Source organism: Ranitomeya variabilis, chromosome 2 (genome assembly GCF_051348905.1).
Source record: "Ranitomeya variabilis isolate aRanVar5 chromosome 2, aRanVar5.hap1, whole genome shotgun sequence".
NCBI lineage: Eukaryota > Metazoa > Chordata > Amphibia > Anura > Dendrobatidae > Ranitomeya > Ranitomeya variabilis.
In genome coordinates, this window is record NC_135233.1 from 1,050,328,041 (window position 1) to 1,050,347,877 (window position 19,837).

The following is a 19,837-nucleotide window of genomic DNA, read 5'->3' on the forward strand; positions in this document are numbered from 1 at the left end:
TTATTTTCACGGCTCAACGTTATAAACTTCTGTGGGTTCAAGGTGCTCAATACACATCTAGATAAGTTCTCTAAGGGCTCTAGTTTCCAAAATGGGGTCACTTGTGGGGGTTTCCACTCTTTAGGCACATCAGGGGCTCTCCAAACGCGACATGGCATCCGCTAACTATTCCAGCAAATTTTACATTCAAAAAGTGAGATGGCGCCCCTTCCCTTCCGAGCCCTGCTGTGCACCCAAACAGTGGTTTCCCCCCCCCCCCACACACACACGGGGCATCTGCATGCTCAGGAGAAATTGTACAACAAAATATATGGTCCACTTTCTCCTGTTACCTTTGCAAAAGTAAAAAAAAAAAAAAAAAAAAAGGCCTAAAGGAAAATCTTTGTGAAAGAAAAGTAAATGTTTATTTTTTTTATTCCACATTCCAAAAATTCCTGTGAAGCAACTTAAGGGTTAATAAACCCATTGAATGTGGTTTTGAGCACATTGAGAGGTGTAGTTTTTAGAATAGTGTCACTTTTGGGCATTTTCTGTCATGTAGGCCCCTCAAAGTCACTTCAAATGTGAGGTGGTCCCAAAAAAAAAAAAAAAAAAATTATTTTGCTGTAAAAATGAGAAATTGCTGGTCAACTTTTAACCCTTATAACTGCCTAATAAAAAAAAATATGTTTCCAAAATTGCGCTGATGTAAAGTAGACATGTGGGAAATGTTATGTATTAACTATTTTGTGCGATATGACTCTCTGATTTAAGGGCATAAAAATTAAAAAGTTTGAAAATCGCAAAATTTTCGCCAAATTTCCATTTTTTTTCCCCACAAATAAGCGCAAGTCATATCAAAGAAATGTTGCCACTAACATAAAGTACAATATGTCACAAGAAAACACTGTCAGAATCACCGGGATCCGTTGAAGCGTTACAGAGCTATATCCTCATAAAGTGACAGCGGTCAGATCTGTAAAAATTGGCCGGGTCATTAAGGTGAAAATAGGCTTTGGGGTGAAAGGGTTGAACTAGTTAAAATAAAAAAAAAAAACATAATAATAATATAAATTAATATAATATAATATACAGGGGTTGGACAAAATAATGGAAACACCTAACGTTTTGGTATCATAATCTTCGAACATGTGATAAACATGCAAACTGTGACATATGGTAATGTTTTGTAGTTGATTATTTGTGTTATGTGATATGCGTATGTGAATTAACTGTTTGTTTTGCATAATTGTAAGAACATTGATGAGAACCTGATACCAATGGCAGACCTCTCAGATTTTCAAAGAGGCCAAATTGTTGGTGCTCGTATGGCAGGTGCTAGTGTAACAGAAAGTGCCCGAATGCTTGGCGTGTCAAGAGGTACTGTCTCCAAAGTAATGACTGTGTTTGAAAGAGAAGGAAAAACGTCCGAAGCAAAGCACAGGTCCGGCCGAAAGTCGAAGTTGACTGAGAGAGATCGTCGGACTCTAAAGCTTATTGTGAGAGAGGATCGCAAGACCACGGCTCCGAAAATCACTGCTGAGCTCAATGAACACCTACAGAACCCAGTTACCACGAAAACTGTTCGTCAGGAGCCGCACAAATCTGGATTCCACTGAAGAGCTGCAATTAGAAAACCGCTGCTCTCAATGACAAATGTTTCCAAGCATTTAGAGTGATGTAGAAACCTCCAGAATTGGTCCCTCGAGCAGTGGAAACATGTGATATTCTCAGACGAATCATCGTTTACCCTATTTCCGACCTCCGGCCGAGTGTACGTTTGGAGACAGCCGAAAGAAGCATTCCATCCAGACTGCCTTCTCCCAACCGTAAATCATGGTGGAGGTTCTGTGATGATCTGGGGTGCTATATCGTGGAGATCCGCCGGGCCAATGATATCCCTTCATGGAAGAATTAACAGCCGAGATTATTTAGGCATTTTGGGCGACCAAGTGCATCCAATGGTTCAAGCACTGTTCCCGGAGGGGAGCGCCATCTTTCAGGATGATAATGCACCAATTCATACAGCTAGAATCATTAAAGTATGGCACGAGGAACATTCTAATGAAGTTGAGCATCTCATCTGGCCCCCACAATCCCCAGACCTCAACATTATTGAGCATTTATGGTCGGTTTTAGAGATTCAAGTTAGACGTCGATTTCCGCCGCCATCGTCGCTCAAAGAACTGGAGGGTGTTTTAACTGCAGAATGGGCTAAAATTCCTTTGGAAACAATTCACATCTTGTATGAATCCATACCTCGGAGAATTGAGGCTGTAATCGCCGCAAAAGGTGGACCTATACCATATTAAACTAACTTTTGTTGATGTTTCCAGGTGTTTCCATTATTTTGTCCAACCCCTGTATATATATTATTATTTATTATTAATAATATTATACACACCCTGGACGTTGGGGTTGGACAGCTCCTTAGGACGCAGAGCAGCCATTTTCTAGCCCACCTTACTCTCGATGACTCCAGCAGGGGTTTTATAATTAAATATACGGATCACAAAAATCACTGAAAATTCATTTACCTTTTCCACCAAGTTTCCGAACAACCTCTTCAAATGATTTCCCCTCTTAACATGAGTTCCCCAAACCTGTAAGAAAAAATAAATAAATAAAGATTTGTGTTACAGGTTGTAGCTGCCTGAATGAAATATACATTATACAAATATTCTGGAGCTAACATCTTCCGGTAATAAAATAAATTGCATAATCCAAAAATCAATAAGCTGGAGAAAAAAAGGGTTAATCCAGGAGCATGAGTAGAGCCCCTCTATCGGCACGTCCGTCCCCAGCAGACGGTACCTTCAATGAGCGGATTGTCATGCATATCCCCCCGTATAGAATGCGGACACTTGTTCACATGCTGGATGCCAATTCTCTTTTAGGGTACCGTCACACAGTACCATTTTGATCGGTACGATTCGTGACGTTCTAGCGATATCGTTACAATCTCGCAGTGTCTGACACGCAGCAGCGATCAGGGACCCTGCTGAGAATCGTACGTCGTAGCAGATCGTATGGAACTTTCTTTCGTCGCTTGATCACCCGCTGACATCGCTGGATCGTTGTGTGTGACACCGATCCAGCGATGTGTTCGCTTGTAACCAGGGTAAACATCGGGTAACTAAGCGCAGGGCCGCGCTTAGTAACCCGATGTTTACCCTGGTTACCAGCGTAAACGTAAAAAAACCAAACAGTACATACTTACATTCCGGTGTCTGTCCTCCGGCGTCTCAGCTTCTCTGCACTGTGAGCGCCGGCCGGAAAGCGAGCACAGCGGTGACGTCTGACGTCACCGCTGTGCTTTCCGGCTATGGCGCTTACACAGTGGAGAGAAGCAGAACGCCGGGGACAGACACCGGAATGTAAGTATGTACGGTTTGTTTTTTTTACGTTTACGCTGGTAACCAGGGTAAACATCGGGTTACTAAGCGCGGCCCTGCGCTTAGTTACCTGATGTTTACCCTGGTTACCGGGGACTTCGGCATCGCTCCAGCGCCGTGATTGCAACGTGTGACCGCAGTCTACGACGCTGGAGCGATAATCATATGATCGCTGCGACGTCACGGATCGTGCCGTCGTAGCGATTAAAATGGTACTGTGTGACGGTACCCTTACGTCCTTCAAAAAAAAAAAAAAAAGCCAGGAGTAGGAGGAGGGAAAGAAGCGTCCCTGGCAGGGGAATCAGTAGGAAGCCCCCCCAGTGACAATGAAATGGTCCCAATAGAACGTGTGTGCCTACGGCAGCGACCATATATGGGCATGACGGCTCGCACACGGCCGGGGACATCCTTTTATCAAATGTGAATCCGTGCGCCGTTATCAGCAGCGCCGGCCGCAGGCTAAGCATCGCCCGTACAGGGGGACACGAGCGCTGCAGAGGAAAACAGAGGAGCGCTTCTCCTTAGTCTCTTCATGGATTACCTGCCAGTGCTGGCTCTGGGATCAATCGGACATCCCCTTTAAATGATTGTTTTTCGCCATCTATGACAGGTCTTGATAGAAATGCCCGTTCCTCTGCAGCGCCCCGGCTCAAATCAATAGGTTCCCTATAGTTTTGGATAATAAATGGTTAAAGACAGATCTTCCCCCATCTATTACACTTAGTAGGGGCCGACTGTGTTAACAGTGCCAAAAAGGTAATAATTTGGTTAATGCAACAAATCGGCAGATCTATGGCTCATGTCAGCAACCCGTCCCTTTCCCAGTGATTTGCAGAACTACAACTCCCAGCAGCCTGCATTGAAACAACCATAAAAAACCTGCTCAAAGTGAGTGTGTTCAGTATATATGAAGCAGAGCTGCAGTGTAAAGCATGGAGGGAGACGCAGCTTGAGCTGCTGACTTGGACATTGTCTGGCATTAAGCAGGTAACACACAGACTAAGTGGGGGTCTGCAATGACCTCAGGATGTAAGTGACAGACCCTACAACATCTCCAGACATTAGAACACAGCTTTGAAGCACATTACCACACTGAGTAATGATAAAATCAATACCTTTATTGTAATTCATTTAAAAATATACAAGAACAGTGCCAAGTCACACGTTGACTAACAATAATTTATAACATAACCAGAGTACAAAAAATGAGGAGAAATGGGTGCACCCACTAAAATGTGCTGCACCTGGAAACAGCATGGGCATCTAAATGGGAAGTATCAAGGAGCCATAGGTAAAACTGCTAAAGTGCTAAGTGCATAAAGTGCCAATGAGAATAAGGCTACCTTAATGCAAGGTGAATATACCAATGTCCCATCAAAAAAACTGTGTACCCATCAAAGATCCTTACCCATACTTGAATCCACGTGCACGCACCCGCGCCCCAACGCGCGTTTCGCCCACGGCTTCCTCGGGGGGCGACGCGATCAAACTGTCCCATTACCCGGTTTTTATAGGTCCTCATACCGCCAATAACAGATGCGTGGCCGCTATATTCTTTACCGCCTAGTGCGCATGATCGCGACCCAGGTCTCACCGCGCGTCGTATTCGGCGTCTTCTGGCAAGGATTGTGGGTATTTGACGTCACTGGGGATTTCCCCTTACCCCCGCTCCTGTGCCGACGCCGGATGTGACGTAGTAGCGGCACCTGGAGTGTTGTGCGCATGCGCCGCATCTGTTATTGGCGGTATGAGGACCTATAAAAACCGGGTAATGGGACAGTTTGATCGCGTCGCCCCCCGAGGAAGCCGTGGGCGAAACGCGCGTTGGGGCGCGGGTGCGTGCACGTGGATTCAAGTATGGGTAAGGATCTTTGATGGGTACACAGTTTTTTTGATGGGACATTGGCATATTCACCTTGCATTAAGGTAGCCTTATTCTCATTGGCACTTTATGCACTTAGCACTTTAGCAGTTTTACCTATGGCTCCTTGATACTTCCCATTTAGATGCCCATGCTGTTTCCAGGTGCAGCACATTTTAGTGGGTGCACCCATTTCTCCTCATTTTTTGTACTCTGGTTATGTTATAAATTATTGTTAGTCAACGTGTGACTTGGCACTGTTCTTGTATATTTTTAAATGAATTACAATAAAGGTATTGATTTTATCATTACTCAGTGTGGTCATGTGCTTCAAAGCTGTGTTCTAATGAGTTATGTGGAAGCATCACGTTTATAGTTTATGAGTAGCTTTAAGGGGTGTTCCCAAGGTCTACTATGGTATTGGTTTCTGAGATTGTGTATCTGAACATCTCCAGACATCAGTATCCGCCACCACCTCGGCAGGTGACTCCTCCCCTTTGTCAGTCTCTTGTGCTGTAATCTACATATAAGCGGAGATGTCGGCAGGCAGAGTTCCAGCTTCTCCGGGACCCCTGAGATGTAACCAGCAGCATGGAGGTCATTGTACAGCAGTACTGAGCAGTGTAGCTGGGAATCCAACTGTGGGGTGAGAAACTGACTAGAAAGCAGCAACACAATCTGTCTGCTGCTCCTCTTTCCATAAACAGGGAGCAGTCATCTGATAATCCCACTAATATATTCTAGCTGTTTTTCCACAGTGAATGTGGTTTTCAGGAGGCAGAAAAAACCAAGGAGAAGAGATGGCTCATGAGTGGAGGAAGTATATTTCATATTTCGCTGATAAGCTATCACACAAAGATTCTTCTATTTTCTCATTATCGATGGCTGCAGAGTTTGTGATTGAAGTCCTGCCAACACTGGGCCACGGGAAAGTCAGACCAGGAGCTCCGGGAATAACAACTGTGACATATGTTCCGCTATTACACGGCAGGACCGCGACGTCCGGCAATCCTCCTGTTCTAGAACAAGTCAGCGCCATGTTATTATGTCAGTCACTGGCAGAACACAGGGCCAGCTAGGAAGACATGACTTCTCCGATGCCAGACATGTGGGACACGGGTGACAGCTTATGTCACGCTCCATCTCCAAAACACACGGCAATGACACTGGCCGTTCACATAGTGAGAAATCCCTTTAAAAAGGTTTGCACTAGCAATTTTCCTCGACCTCCCAGGGGCACGGTGCGCTCCTGAAGACTGACAGCTCAGCCACTGCACACTGTCCAATGGTGCCAGCGTAGTGCCTGTGTAGCATTGGAGGAGCGTGGGAATACGGAAGCCGGATCTGGCCAGCTTCAGAGCAGCGCTCACAAACTCTACTGGAAAGTGCCACACTCCTTGCTTAAGAGGCCGGCCACCGCTGCTAGACTGCCGAGTAGTGATGGGCGAGCGTTCTCTGATAAGGTGTTATCTCAGCATGCTCGTGTGCTAACCGAGTGTCATCCGTGTACTTGAAAAATATGTTTGAGTCCCCGCGGCTGCATGTCTCGCCCACAGGAGCGGCATCGGTCTGGTAGGGAAGCTTTCCTTTTGGTCTTCGGTCTAGAAGTGCATTGGGGGCGTCAATGTTTTCTGCATCAGCACGCCCCCAATGCACTTCCAACCTAATTTGCATGTGGCTTTGAGGCTCCATTTCTCTGCACTATCACAAGAGATTACTACATTTTTACTTTCTGTGTTAGGACACGTACAGCCGGACCACTAGTTTATTTAGCATCCTGACAGGTCCCCTTTAATCCCAACCTAGACATTATTTTGCCAAGCTCCGCATTACACGCCATATTACCACCATAAACGCCATTCATTAGAATGAAACGAAGAATGTGCCAGGTAAATGAATCCCTGGCAGTAAGCCGACCGCTGCAGGGCGACTTGGTAACCGTATACCGGGGTCCGGCGCACAGGAGCCGGCTCCATGATAAACGATCTGCTCCGAGGCATTCCTGCAGAGCTATTCTATTGTCTCTGTAAGCAGATACATAGAGACTTGTACACAGGAAATTATCAGATATCCTTATTGTCAGAGCGAAAAATCACAAGTTAAAGGGCAAGTAGAGAATTAAAATGGTTAAAAAAAACCCTCCTCTTTATTGTGGTTTTAAAAAGGGGCCTGGCACCAGGTGAAAAGTGTCCAATTTGTGCTCCTATTTTATTCTTCATTGAGTATTTCGCCTTTTTCTTTTTTTTTTTTTTTTAAATCCGCCATACAGTTCCAGAGATATGGTCATTTTATTATTTTCTCCTCATTTTTATGGTTTAGCAAAATGGGCGTGTCTCAGAGTCTCTGGGGAGGGCATGTCATTAAGGTAATCTGCATATTCACCCTGTGAGACACGCCTTTTTTTTGTAAAGGCCATAACAACGAGCACTAAATCAAAAGGCAAATATCTCTAGAACCGTATGGAGGAATTGAAAATAGAAAAAAGCGGATTAATCAGGGAAGCGGCGGAAATAACACATAGGAGAAAAAACTGGTCACTTTTGATTTGGTGACAGGTCCTCTAAGACGTTTAATCAGACACACACATATATATGGCTTTTCTGAGTTCTCCAGTGTCCAGAGTAGCCCTCTTTATAGGGCTGTTCTAAAAAAAATAAATAAAATAAATAAAATTAAAATATAGCAAATTGGAGGGTATGGTTTGGTATTTAAAGTGACCATATCAGGCCAAAATCTTAACAGGTAACATCTACACGGAGAAGGCACGCTCCCTGTGAGCTTGTCTGGGTACTCATCTTCGTGTATGGGCTCTGCACTATCCAGATGAATATTGACACTGTAAATAACGGGCAAGCAGTCTAATGTGAAAATGGGAAAGAGGTAGTCATTAACAAACAAAATACATTACTAGGAAACGTGTATACAATGTTTGCATAGCAAATAACAAACGTTGAACACATGTACGTGACTGCGAATAAAGGGGCACTAATCCTAGACAAGCGAGATATTCTACTAAAAATATGGCTCCTTCTCTTGGCCCCTGCACACGACTGTATTCGAGACCAGTGTTGTAAGGGTGCACAATATGGCACCCATAGTACTGGGAAGATGCCGTTAACTTATAGCTCCTGTTCAGCGTTCTTTTTGTGTGTCTTTATTCTGGGAGTAAAGGTTCTTTGTTTTTTTAAGGCAGTTTGTAATTCTTGTGCTGGATTGTTTATAGCTTTTTGGTTTTCTTGAAATACAACATTTTTTGCAAGTGAACTTCAGTGCCCTAGAGAAATACAAAATTTGTAAATTTTTGTGCAGTCGAAGACTAACATGCGACATTATGAAGCTTTATAAAAAAAATAAAAATAATAAATTATGAATCAGGGCCTACATGCCTTTCCTCTTGCTCCATTACATGACCTCCGGATCTCCCTCACTTGCATGTATAACTCAGCCATGGTCAGTAGACCCAGAAGCGGTCAGGGCAGTCTTCTGATTCGAGCACGGTCCATGTTTTACTGACATGTGAAAAAGGTAGAAAAAAAGCTTTGTCTTTCTTGAGAAATATGGTGCTTCAAGGAACAGTTCAAGGAGAATCTATGGGTTTCTAAGTACAGGTCTCCAAGTGCCACTATCCATGGTGGTGCACACGGACAAGTAAAGTCAAGGTGACCGTACGGCTTAGGCAACTCTTGGCCAAGTACTCGCCTTTAGGCTACATGCACAAGAGCCTATTATACTATTCATATATGGATTGCAAAGCCCGAGCCGACTGCAGGTCTCCTGACCAGAACCAAAAGCCGCATCTACAGTAGCATGCAAAAGTTTGGGCACCCCTGGTCAAAATTATTGATATTGTGAACAGTTAAGCAAGTTGAAGATGAAATGATCTCTAAAAGGGACAAAGTTAAAGATGACACATTTCCTTTAAAATTTTAGGAGGGAGGATGAAAAAAAAAAACAAAAAAAAAAACAAAACACACACACATACATCCGCAGCGTCCAACCCGCAGCGTCCAGATGTTACAACATAGTGGAGGGGATTTCAAGAAATACCCTTGTCTTCTATGCATGCATGCATGCATGCATGCATGCATGCATGCATGGATGCATGGACGCCTCTGGCTTACCTGCGGAGACGAACACGCAGTACGTCTTTCCAGACCGCAGCATGTCAATTTATCTTGCGCAGACGCTCAGTCCAATGTATAGGGTTCAGTGAACACATGCGGAATCACCTACTTTCAAAAGCCGGCAGCGCTTTGGATGAAGCGGACATGCGCTGAGTCCAAAGTGCTGCCTAATACTGGCTGTGGGAAGTTTTAACCCCTTAAGCCCCGAGGGTGGTTTGCACGTTAATGACCGGGCCAATTTTTACAATTCTGACCACTGTCCCTTTATGAGGTTATAACTCTGGAACGCTTCAACGGATCTTGGCGATTCTGACATTGTTTTCTCGTGACATATTGTACTTCATGATAGTGGTAAAATTTCTTCGATATAAGTTGCGTTTATTTGTGAAAAAAACGAATATTTGGCGAAAATTTTGAAAATTTCGCAATTTTCCAACTTTTAATTTTTATGCCCTTAAATCACAGACATATGTCACGCAAAATACTTAATAAGTAACATTTCCCACATGTCTACTTTACATCAGCACAATTTTGGAACCAAAATTTTTTTTTGTGACGGAGTTATAAGGGTTAAAAGTTGACCAGCAATTTCTCATTTTTACAACACCATTTTTTTTTAGGGACCACATCTCATTTGAAGTCATTTTGAGGGGTCTATATGATAGAAAATACCCAAGTGTGACACCATTCTAAAAACTGCACCCCTCAAGGTACTCAAAACCACTTTCAAGAAGTTTATTAACCCTTCAGGTGTTTCACAGGAATTTTTGGAATGTTTAAATAAAAATGAACATTTAACTTTTTTTCACACAAAATTTATTTCAGATCCAATTTGTTTTATTTTACCAAGGGTAACAGGAGAAAATAGACCCCAAAATTTGTTGTACAATTTGTCCTGAGTACGCTGATACCCCATATGTGGGTGTAAACCATTGTTTGGGCGCAGGGCAGAGCTCGGAAGGGAAGGAGCGCCATTTGACTTTTCAATGCAAAATTGACTGGAATTGAGATGGGACGCCATGTTGCATTTGGAGAGCCCCTGATGTGCCTAAACATTGAAACCCCCCACAAGTGACACCATTTTGGAAAGTAGACCCCCTAAGGAACTTATCTAGATGTGTGGTGAGCACTTTGACCCAACAAGTGCTTCACAGAAGTTTATAATGCAGAGCGGTAAAAATAAAAAATCATATTTTTTCACAAAAATGATCTTTTCGCCCCCAATTTTTTATTTTCCCAAGGGTAAGAGAAGAAATTGGACCGCAAAAATTGTTGTGCAATTTGTCCTGAGTACGCTGATACCCCATATGTGGGTGTAAACCATTGTTTGGGCGCATAGCAGGGCTCGGAAGGGAAGGAGCGCTATTTTACTTTTCAATGCAAAATTGACTGGAATTAAGATGGGATGCCATGTTGCGTTTGCAGAGCCCCTGATGTGCCTAAACATTAAAAACCCCCACAAGTGACACCATTTTGGAAAGTAGACCCCCTAAGGAACTTATCTAGATGTGTTTTGAGAGCTTTGAACCCCCAAGTGTTTCACTACAGTTTATAACGCAGAGCCGTGAAAATAAAAAATCTTTTTTTTCCCACAAAACTTATTTTTTGGCCCCCAGTTTTGTATTTTCACAAGGGTAGCAGGAGAAATTGGACCCCAAAAGATGATGTCCAATTTGTCCTGAGTACGCTGATACCCCATATGTTGGGGTAAACCCCTGTTTGGGCACACGGGAGAGCTCGGAAGGGAAGGAGCACTGTTTTCCTTTTTCAACGCAGAATTGGCTGGAATTCAGATCGGATGCCATATCCCGTTTGGAAAGCCCCTGATGTGCCCGAACAGTGGAAACCCCCCAATTATAACTGAAACCCTAATCCAAAAACACCCCTTACCCTAATCCCAACAGTAACCCTAACCACTCCTCTAACCCAGACACACCCAACCCTATTCCCAACCGTAAATGTAATCCAAACCCTAACCCTATCTTTAGCCCCAACCCTAACTGTAGCCCCAACCCTAGCCCCAACCCTAGCCCTAACTCTATTCCTAACTCTAGCCCTAACCCTAACCCTAATGGGAAAATGGAAATAAATACATTTTTTAATTTTTTTATTTTTCCCTAACTAAGGGGGTGATGAAGGGGGGTTTGATTTACTTTTATAGCGGGTTTTTTAGCGGATTTTTATGATTGGCAGCCGTCACACACTGAAAGACGCTTTTCATTGCAAAAAATATTTTTTGCGTTACCACATTTTGAGAGCTGTAATTTTTCCATATTTGAGTCCACAGAGTCATGTGAGATCTTGTTTTTTGCGGGATGCGTTGACGTTTTTATTGGTAACATTTTCGGACACGTGACATTTTTTGATCGCTTTTTATTCCGATTTTTGTGAGGCAGAGTGATCAAAAACCAGCTATTCATGAATTTCTTTTTGGGGGTGCGTTTATACCGTTCCGCGTTTGGTAAAATTGATAAAGCAGTTTTATTCGTCGGGTCAGTACGATTACAGCGATATCTCATTTATATCATTTTTTTTATGTTTTGGCGCTTTTATACGATAAAAACTATTTTATAGAAAAAATAATTATTTTGGTATTGCTTTATTCTCAGGACTATAACTTTTTTATTTTTTTGCTGATCATGCTGTATGGCGGTTCGTTTTTTGCGGGACAAGATGACGTTTTCAGCGGTACCATGGTTATTTATATCAGTCTTTTTGATCGCGTGTTATTCCACTTTTTGTTCGGCGGTATGATAATAAAGCGTTGTTTTTTGCCTCGTTTTTTTTTTTTTTTTCTTACGGTGTTTACTGAAGGGGTTAACTAGTGGGCCAGTTTTATAGGTCGGGTCGATACGGACGCGGCGATACTAAATATGTGTACTTTTATTGTTTTTTTTATTTTATTTAGATAAAGAAATGTATTTATGGGAATAATATATATTTTTTTTTCATTATTTTGGAATTTTTTTTTTATTTTTTTTTACACATTTGGAAAATTTTTTTTTTACTTTTTTACTTTGCCCCAGGGGGGGACAATACAGATCGGTGATCTGTCAGTTTGCATAGCACTCTGACAGATCACCGATCTGCGAGAAGTGCAGGCTGCTTCACAGTGCCTGCTCTGAGCAGGCTTCTGTGAAGCCACCTCCCTCCCTGCAGGACCCGGATCCGCGGCCATCTTGGATCCGGGTCTGGAGCAGGCAGGGAGGGAGGTAAGACCCTCGCAGCAACGCGATCACATCGCGTTGCTGCGGGGGGCTCAGGGAAGCCCGCAGGGAGCCCCCTCCCTGCGCGATGCTTCCCTGCACCGCCGGCACATCGCGATCATGTTTGATCGCGGTGTGCCGGGGGTTAATGTGCCGGGGGCGGTCCGTGACCGCTCCTGGCACATAGTGCCGGATGTCAGCTGCGATAGGCAGCTGACACCCGGCCGCGATCGGCCGCGCTCCCCCCGTGAGCGCGGCCGATCGCTATGACGTACTATACCGTCGGTGGGAATTAAGGCCCACCCCACCTCGACGGTATAGTACGTCAGATGGGATTAAGGGGTTAAAATGTAAAAAAAAAAAAAAAAAGACAATATACTTTTTTTTTGCCTAAAAACACAGAAGAAATAGGCCCTCTTTAACTTCAGGCCTGTTAGAGATCATTTCATCCTAAACTTGCTTAACTGTTCACAACAGTAGTAATTTTGACCAGAGGTGCCCAAACTTTTACATGCCACTGCATGCCTATGAGACTGTCAGTTTGGTCAGTAGACCTAGTGTCGGCCCGGCCTTTGGGGGTCCGTATATGGACAGCGAATCAAGGATGTCCGATTTCAGCTTTAAATAGATTGTCTAGGACTTTTACATTGATGGCCCATCTTTAGGGAGCAGTCAAAACTCCATATAAAATCGGACCCAGATTGGAACGAGTGAAAGGACTGGCCGGCGGTTCTACCGACCCAAGCCCGACAGCTTGACATATTTCTATACAGCCACCACACTTGGGTCGGTAGAGCCGCTGGCCAGTCCGTGCACGGTATTCCGATCTGGGTCCGATTTACGAGGCCTTTTGAGTGCGCCCCTAGAATAGGTGATCAATATCTGATCGCTGGGGAAGCTGCGCCCGGCAGCTCCACCGATCAGCTGTCCCTGGTGCTGGCTATCCTAATCAATAGCGTGTGGATGTGCAGCATGGCACTGGGGACAGCTGATCGGCGAGAGTCCAGGTATCAGTCTCTCACCGATCTTACATTGAAAGATATTGATGATCTATCCATAGGCAAAGTCCAGGACAACCCCTTTAATGTTTAATATGCACTAGAAAGAAGGGACAGACTGTTCTCTCCTCAATATCTGGAAATGTAGGGATATAATATAAAAAGATAATATAGTTTAATGAAAATCGGCTAAAAATGTTCATTTTCAATTTCCTAATGATGCAAAACAGTGGTAGAGCTTAAAGTGGACCGGTCGCCCGATATCACAATACAAGCTGCATTTATTATTAAATAGATCATAGAGGCTGGTGTATTTACTGTGAAAATCCAAGTATTCTGTATAACCTTGATATTAAAAATTTGTAACAAAAATCTCAGGAGTAAAAGTGTATTCAGTCTCCACTGACCCAGCCTGACTGTCGACTGCTGCTTGTACTGAGCAGTGTGAGGTCTCACCAGGGAGGAGAGACACTGAGGAGCTGTCAACCAGGCTAGGTGGGTGGACATCAAGATAAACTTTCCAATCTGACATGAATTATTCAGGGAACTGCCCCGGCCTCATCAGGTCCAAGATCTATTTAAATGTATGCAGTTTACATTGTGAGATATGATGATAAATCCTCTTTGGATGACCTTATCCACCCACTTTACAGCAGCCGTGGTTGTGTGGGAGCATTCTGTCTTCAGAGCCTTGATGCCTTGTAAACCGATGTATTGGCAGGACAGTAAAACTACGTCGCGGTTAGGACGGCATAACAACACATGGCAGAATGATGTAGAATTTCTCATCCAGGATCCATGCACTTGCTACAGAACGATTCACAGTATGGAACGAATCTACCAGAAATCAGAGGTGTGACTACACCCGGATATATTCTAGGTGCTACCATGCCAAAAACAAAAGAAAATAAAGACGCATATCCTCAGTGGTCACAACACCCGCAGAGCAGGTTTTCACATACACCTATAGTCACCGCGTCATTCTGGTATTTTCTCACAGGCTCGTGTCAACTGAGACGGTTCTTTTGGAGGCGTTACAAGCAGGAGTCTGCTTATCGGCACACGAGTATTCCTGCATATGGCGTCTGTGTACCGCACCTTGTTGTGGTGGCACGCACTCTCTTCAGGGGTATTGGTTTTAGGACAGAATAGCTCTAATACAGAGCTCATGAAACCTCAAGCACAAGACTGTACATCCCGAGCCCGTAGACAGGGCTGTCGTATAGGCACGTACAACCGCGATCTCGTACTAAGCAGCAAAATATATATTATAAACAAACAGGATGTAGCGGTTTAATATACGTGTTCTAGAGATTGTGGATGAGTCAAATCCGGTCCATGGGGTACATCAGTAATTTGTGTCTACTGGACAGGATCCCCAAAAACCAAGGGCTGTGGAGTCAGTAAGCCAAACCTCCGACTCCACAATTTCCATGACACCAACTCCACCAAAATGGGCTCCGACTCCACAGCCCTGCCAAAAACCATCTCCTACCACCTGGCATCCACATCTTGGTGCACTGTCATATGTAGGCCATGCCGTAACAATGACGGCTAATCAAGAGTCTTCTCTACTAGAGAGTCACCGCCAGACTCCTTTCTCCGAGAACAGAGGCCCAGTAGTCCGAAATTGGATATGCCAGATCTCCATCTCCCCCGACATTATCATTTGGACGTCCGCTTACACATTAGACTGTTGGCAGAGACTGCCGATATTAGGTCTACTTTAGTCTAAGGTGGATGGGGAGAGACTAAAAACTATTTTTGGACAAATAAATAAGTGGATCTCCAAAGGTTGGACAGATCCTATTACCTGCTCACAAGATCTCCATGTACATGACATGCAAGCTGCCCTGCGGACGTACAGCGTCGTATCACCGATGCATCACCATGATCACAAAAATCATTAACATATACCAGAACGAAGGTAGAAAACCGCTCCTAAATGATAATGATCACAAAAAGAAGGGAAGTCCGCTCATACTCAGGACATCGTGGTCTACTATTTGGGGTACAGAGGTCATGACCTGCGATAAAAGGCTCTTAATGTACGTCCGACACTAAATTTGAAATAGGATTTCTACTACGACATTTTATGGCAGGATTCTTGTTGCGTGAAGGGGTTTATAAATGGGGAGGGGATTTTAGCTATAATCAGGTATATGGCGGCCAAATCACAACATAATATGCCCTGTCCAATGGAAACAATGGATTGGAAAGGTAAAATCCAATATGCTCCGATCCTGGGCAGAAATCGTCTGCACTCTAAAGAGGAGCGGACCAAAAATAGGATGAATTAGAAGATTGTTATGAAAAGAGGGTGAAAACAAGAAAAAAAAAAAAAGTTCAGCCGACATCTACCTGAGCATCCAAGGTCAATGACACCACGTGAATGACATCCCAATGGCAGTTTTTAGATCATGAACGTTCTAACTTCTTATTCCAATACTCTTTCGTTCCCAAAGTTTCCTGCGACTTTACCATTAAGTTTACGGGCAACTAAAGTTTGAGTTTGGACGAGAATATTTTTGGTTAATCAAAAGAAGAATAGAAAGATAGGAGGCGAAGTTGGGAGCTCCCATAGTCATAGGATACAGTCTCCATTCTTCCATTCATGTTAACACTTCGTTGTTTTTCCATTATTTCATCCATTTTGACCCAGTTTAGCATTGGAAACGCACAGAATCTCGGGCTGAGTAAATGCGCCTCTTCCTACTTGCTGAAATACTTTGCACTGCTGTTTACGATCTGGGGAACTAATAAACTTGGAGTTGGATCTCCGCAGAACTAAGTAATATTCCCCCGAGCTTTCAGAGTTATCGGTGTCTTAGATAGGGATGGGGGGGGGATGATGAAATTCGCATAGGACTGCCACTCGTACACCTGGTGGATGAAAGTCCCGGACAAAAGGCACGATGACAGAAGACGGGGAACTCTCACCATTACGTGACCTTTCCTCTGTCAGGACACACTGTTACCTTTAGGCCATGTGTCTTCAAAGGCAAAGTAACCAATATCCTGTGTGAAACTCAATCTGCGAGCCACAAACAGCCCAAAATAATAAAAAAGGGGCAAGGTCGTCAGCGAACTTTCTAGGGTTACTGTACTACAACTCCCAGCAGCTTCAGGAAATGTAAAAGTTATATTTACATGAAATGGGGAAAATCCATCAGCGTCTGACTTTTTTTTTTATTCCCTCAAAGTGAACCTGTCACCAGGTTTGTCCCATGTGAGATAAGGCCACCACCTATCAGCGCTGATATACAGCATTTTAATATGCTGTGTACATGCCTGAAAGACAAGAAAAACACCTATTATACTCACCTGCGGGTCACCTACGTCACCCAGTCTCCCTGCATTGTGCTCCTGCACAGGCGCACGTCTCTGACCTTTCGAGGGCTGCAGTGCAGTGCACCTGGGCCAAAAACGGCCGAAGAAGCAGAACAAGTGCACTGCAGTACTTTACGCTGCCCTCGTCAGGATGGGGAAGGACGCCTGCGCAGGAGAGCGATGCCGGATTCTGTGTGGATGATGTAGGATACGTCATCCACACGAAGTACAGGAGGAGGACAGCATCACTAGAAAGCAGGAGGCACTAGACCAAGACATCGGACCCGACTGCCCCGCAGGTGACTAGAATACAAGGTGTTTTTCTTTTGTTGCAGGCCACATTGGGGGCATATATACAGCATATTAAAATGCTGTATATGAGGGCTGAAAGGTGGTGGTCTTATCTCATATGGGACTAACCTGGCAACAGGTTCCCTTTAAGAAATTTTGCAATATTTGTTAATGGAGAAGAAAAACGTAGCCACTATTTACTAGTTTTGGTTGGAGGAGGGTCCTGGTTTTGACACACCTACTGATCGATCAAAGAAAGGGGCAGACGACGAGCACAGCGACGTACAGACCTACAGGCTCACCTCTTCTGGATAAGTCGGGCTCGGCTGACCCTTTATTTGACCGAGGAGGATGGTGGAGATGTTGAGCCCTTCTGCCCTTTCTTTTGCGCGAGCAGCGCTAGGTCTGAAGACCTGGACACCCACCGAAAGGGGCCGCAACATAAAGCCGACCAAAGCTCGCCATGTACAATAACATGATGTACTGACTATAAGTCTGGGAAGCATCAACCTGCGGAGCCGCCAGCAAGACCTGAAAGCAGAAGAGCGCAAGGCACGACAGGTGGACCGGTCTGTACACTCAGATGGGCAAAACGTGGCGGAGGCTGTAAGTCACCGGGCCAGAGACGCTATTGGGAGGTATTCCAGCGTAAACATGGGAAACACTGGGTGGGAGTCCCAACCTCTAGTACTACTGACTACAGGAGGATCACAGGTCTAGGAATCTGATGATGGCTACAAAAGTCCAAACCCGGATGTTCTCTAGCACTAATGGTAAGTAGGATAAAACTTAGCTCTTAAGAACATACTCACTACTGAGCATGTTCAAAAAGTGCAGCACAGATTCATCTCATCTATGACTCCACAGCCCTGCCTCACTACTGAGCATGTACATAAAGTGCAGCACAGATTCATCTCAACTAAAAACCCAGATCCTTAGATCAGGAACAGAACAGACATTTATAGGACATTACATAACTTTACCAAGTTCTTATGAAAGCAGTTACAGAACATCCTGCATTGTACTACTGTACCCAATTTACTATATATTGTCAGAGTCCACCAGGATGACCCCAAATAACAGAGAGAGGGGCAGTCTTGTAGGAGGACCAAATTCTCTGGGCAAAAAGAAACTGTAAACTAAAATTTTTCAAGTCTGCAACACAAAAAAAAGGGCATGAAATTCCTCGGTCGGCCTCGTCCAGAGCGAATTGATTATTCAGTAGAGGAGACGTGATCCACAGCCCCAGACAATTGACATCATGTTTTCCTGCGCTGACAGATGGACAACTATTCCAGGAGGGGGTTGGATCGGAACATTCACGTATAATCAGAACTCGCCCCAAAAATCATTAATCAGAATTTATGCAGAGAAAGAAGTTTTGGCCGATGCCCCCACTGTGCGTTAGTGTGGGGATTCATGGGATGCCGACAGCTCTTAGGGTCAATTCACACTTTTCAGTTCGTGATGCAATTTTCCCAAATTGCAAAAAAAAAAAAAAAAAAAAGTAAAAATCAAACATGTAAATGTGCTCCCTGGAGATCTGCTGGAGGTCAGCGTCGCAGCGCGGGGCACCGCTCGATGGATCGCAAGTGACTGCTCGAATATAATAAGTGTTACACAAAAGAAAAATTACATTAAAGATGCTTCTACCCGTGTCATTATCAGCACAAATCACATGCAAAGGTCCCATAACGCAATCACAAGTCTCCGCACTCCGCAGACACAAAGCAGATGCACTACAAGTCCCAGTGTATTCCTACATGCAGACTAATCCACAGATAATAGAGGATGCCCCGCGTGTGACCCTGGACACAATGGAAGCTTCACCAATTCAAAATGCAAAAGACTGAAAGAGCGAAGAGCTTTCCAGCCTCCCACCATCTGCTGTCACCACAGCGGCCATTATCCCGTCCTGCAGAGCAAATATGTGACAAAAGCGAGAACCCGGCACACAGAGCAGCAAGAGGCAGCACTACCTGTACCAGGACGGGCGCAGGCTGCACACAGGGAAGAGGCAGCACTACCTGTAACAGGACGGGCGCAGGCTGCACACAGGGAAGAGGCAGCACTACCTGTAACAGGACGGGCGCAGGCTGCACACAGGGAAGAGGCAGCACTACCTGTAACAGGACGGGCGCAGGCTGCACACAGGGAAGGAGAGGCAGCACTACCTGTACCAGGACGGGCGCAGGCTGCACACAGGGAAGAGGCAGCACTACCTGTACCAGGACGGGCGCAGGCTGCACACAGGGAAGAGGGCAGCACTACCTGTACCAGGACGGGCGCAGGCTGCACACAGGGAAGAGGGCAGCACTACCTGTACCAGGACGGGCGCAGGCTGCACACAGGGAAGAGGCAGCACTACCTGTACCAGGACGGGCGCAGGCTGCACACAGGGAAGAGGCAGCACTACCTGTAACAGGACGGGCGCAGGCTGCACACAGGGAAGAGGCAGCACTACCTGTAACAGGACGGGCGCAGGCTGCACACAGGGAAGGAGAGGCAGCACTACCTGTACCAGGACGGACTGCACTCAGGGCAGTCAGAGGAAGCACTACCTGTACAAGGACAGGAGCCCACAGTACACAGGACAGTAAGGGGCAGCACTACCTGTACCAGGACGGGCTGCACTCAGGGCAGTCAGAGGAAG

The 19,837-nt window shown here is 44.9% G+C and overlaps 1 protein-coding gene across 7 annotated transcripts in view; it reads right to left on the reverse strand.

The window, feature by feature from the left end:
• Window positions 1–19,837, reverse strand: part of CYRIA (CYFIP related Rac1 interactor A) — a 64,085-nt gene that overhangs the window by 35,970 nt on the left and 8,278 nt on the right. For 6 of the 7 annotated variants that reach the window (XM_077291459.1, XM_077291462.1, XM_077291455.1 and 3 more), the window contains one exon: window positions 2,517–2,582. The gene's annotated coding sequence lies outside the window, so the exon portion shown is untranslated. Of the gene's footprint in view, window positions 1–2,516; window positions 2,583–3,915; window positions 4,041–19,837 lie in introns of those variants that run through there. The other variant, XM_077291461.1, reaches the window with a different exon arrangement.